Source organism: Lactuca virosa, chromosome 9 (assembly GCF_052849685.1).
Source record: "Lactuca virosa cultivar CGN04683 chromosome 9, Lactuca_virosa_CGN04683_v6, whole genome shotgun sequence".
NCBI classification, from domain to species: domain Eukaryota; kingdom Viridiplantae; phylum Streptophyta; class Magnoliopsida; order Asterales; family Asteraceae; genus Lactuca; species Lactuca virosa.
In genome coordinates this window covers 39313431-39316412 of record NC_136434.1, presented here as the reverse complement: position 1 = coordinate 39316412, position 2982 = coordinate 39313431, and the positions used below count along the sequence as shown (strand labels likewise).

General features: G+C 43.8%; 1 non-coding gene across 1 annotated transcript; it reads left to right on the top strand.

Annotated features, from left to right (window-relative positions):
• The first annotated feature begins 275 nt into the window (after positions 1-275).
• LOC145141601 (small nucleolar RNA R71) lies at positions 276-381 on the top strand. Its single transcript, XR_013722795.1, has one exon. It is a non-coding gene; the product is annotated as a small nucleolar RNA R71 (small nucleolar RNA).
• Positions 382-2982: the final 2601 nt, after the last annotated feature.

The window sequence follows — 2982 nt, the reverse complement described above, 5'->3', positions numbered from 1 at the left end:
TCACATGAATTGACTAGTCCATCTTTGTCATCCTTCGGTCCATAGTATTTAGCATGGCTAGCACATCTGCCATATCTTCATAAGTTCCACTACCAATTCCCTTCTCCCCATCATGTCTAGGATTATGATACTCATGAGAATGCTTGGAAAATTCTTTAATTAACTCCTAGATTTCAACCAGATTTTTCTTAGTCAGTGGTCTTTGAGAATCAAGGAGTTACCTTGTCATGACATTAACCCCATCATAAAAGATAGACACTTCTTGTTGCTCATTCAAGTCATGTTGGGGGCAATTCCTTATCAATCCCTTGTAGCGTTCCCATGCTTCGTATAGTGACTCCCCGGTTGTTGCTCGAAATTTGATATAGCTTTCTTGAGTTTAGCAACCTTTGAAGGTGGGCAAAAGTGTTCCAAAAATTGTTCACGCATCTGCGCCCAAGTAGTAATTGCACCGGGTGGTAGTGCCTTTTGCCAATCCTTAGCGGCTCCCTTGAAAGAAGCGGGAAGCATTCTTAGCAAAACTATAGTGTGTGGAACATTTGGGATGTTAAAGTGGTCAGCAATGTCATTGACTTCATCTAGGTGCTTGTAATCATCCTCATGATCCTTCCTAGAAAATGGTACTTCTTTTAGTGCGGACAGAATGTGTCCCTTCAGCTGAAATGTGGCAGTGGCTGGAAGTACGGGCTGCACTAGACTGGGACCGGTGTCCTCTCGAATTCTCTTCTTATATGCCTCCATGGACATATCAACAATGTTTGCCATCTCGTTTTTCGGCTCGTCTTTGGGTTTACTATTTTCTAATTCGAATTCGGGTTCGGTCTCGTAGTCGGAATCTTGTGGATTAGGATTTTGTTCAAAGCTTTCAATCTTTCTCTCGTCCTTCTTTTGACTGCTTGACTCACCCACGTTCTTTCCTTTCATCTTTCCAAAAACTGATTTGAGGTCTTTGAAAGGCGAATTCTTTGGTGGTTCGTTTTCTCCTATGTTTTTATCCATCATTTTGTGAAGAGTTGACTATGGATCTTCAAGTGGTGGTATAAAAGGTGTGTTGAATCCTCGGGTCAAGAACTACTACAACAAAAACAAAAATAAAAACGTAAAAATGAGCAAAACCTACTTAAAAATGCCTACTGACTGCTTACCACGACGTGGTAAAGGGCACACCACGTCGTGTTGTCGTGGAAAATCTAAACAGAAACGAAAAACGAAAGAAAACGAAAACTACTGCGCTCACGTCGTGAGCGTATGGCTCACGTCGTGAGTTCTGTACTAAAAATAAAAACTAATGCAGAAACTTAACTTTTTGCAGGTTTTATGTAACACCATGTTCTGAAAGTATCCGTTATTGGATTTCAGAGCCCGAGGCAAGGGGCGTTTCGGTCTTTTATGGGTCTTGAAGTTTTTATTTCAGAATTTTTGGGACGAGGTGTGTCGCTAGAAGCGTAGGGCTTCTCACCACCTTTTCGTGGATATAAAGTTCGTCAGAAACGGACTTAGAATGAAGGAGTTATAGCACTTTGAAGTTATTGACATTAATGGTCCCTTAATGGAAAAGTTGGCAAGGAGGACCATGCATGCAAAGTGGAAGGCGCGTGGGTACGCCCTATGTAAGCTGGGTTACGCCCACAATATAAGAGAAATGGTCGCGGTTGCTTTTTGGCGTACGCCCAGCGTACGTCCAGAGTCCATAAACCCTAAATTTAGGGTGTGCCACTATATAAGGAACATTATACCCTCAAGGTTCAGCCTCCATTTAACCCTAAAGAGCTGCTACAAAACCCTAAACCATCTTGAGTGTTCTTGGAGCTTGTAAGGCCATTTTGGAGTGCATTTTAGTGTTCTCGGAGAGGAGTGATCATCTTGGAGTCTCATTGATCAAGGAAGAGCTTTTGGATCCAAGTTCTCCAGCTCATTTACAAACCCCAGAAGGTATAAAGCTTCCAACTTTCCTCATAGAAGTTTAGATCTAGGTTTATGGAGCTTTGGACCTTTTTAGGTCCAAAGAATGGACCTTTATGATGAAACCTAGTGTTTGAGTTTAGGGTTATCACCCTCAGAGCTAAAAAGGCCCCATAAGCAGTAAAGTCTTCATCTTGAACGTCTAAATGGGTTCATGCATGAGATCTAGCCCTCTTTATGGAAGTGGAAGATCATCTTGGGAGTTTGGGCTTGTTTGGGTCAAGTGAAGTCACCAAGTCAGTGACTTTATAGTTTAAGACGTGGAAAAGTACCAGGATCTGTAATTGTAGCTTCTGAAGTGGAGTATTAAGAACTTAATGAGAAAAGGGCTTAACATGGGGGTTACGCTGAGCGTACGTGCAGGTACGCCCAGCGTACTCACCACTTACCTAGTACGCTTAGCGTACGTGGGTGTACGCCCCACGTACTCTGTCAGTTTGGGCTTCGAGTTATTGGGCCTCAGATTGGGCCATGCTTTGGACTTTGGGCCTTAGTGGGCCAGCAGAAGTGTGATGATGTGGGCCAAGAAGATGTTTGGGCTTAGGGTAAGGCCCATTAGAGGGATTGGGCCCGATTTAGCAAATTGGGCCATTAGTAGGCCACTAGTGGGCTTGGGAAGCTTACCTAGTATTGGGCCTTAGTTTTGGGCCTTAGATATGGATCAAGTTAGACTAGGGGTAGAATGGTCATTTTACCCTAAGAAGGATTATTGTATTGGACTAAGTGATGTTTGGTATTGGTAGTTCGGGAAGTCGAAGGGTCCGCAGTTCGGGAATTTGCCAGTCAGCAGCCAGAGGAGTATCAGCAGGGTTCAGCAGTGCGAGGTGATCCTCCTCACTGTGTGAATGGGTCTACAGTCACAATGTCGACCCATGTAGTTTATGAGTAGGAAGACCTGGGGGTTAGCCCTAGGCACTGTATGCTAGTATGTGATTCTGGATCAAGGTCCGATGTCGGGCGGGTGCCCGAGGAATGTTTGTATGATAGTTTATACTTGTTGTCTGTGTGATACTCGTATGT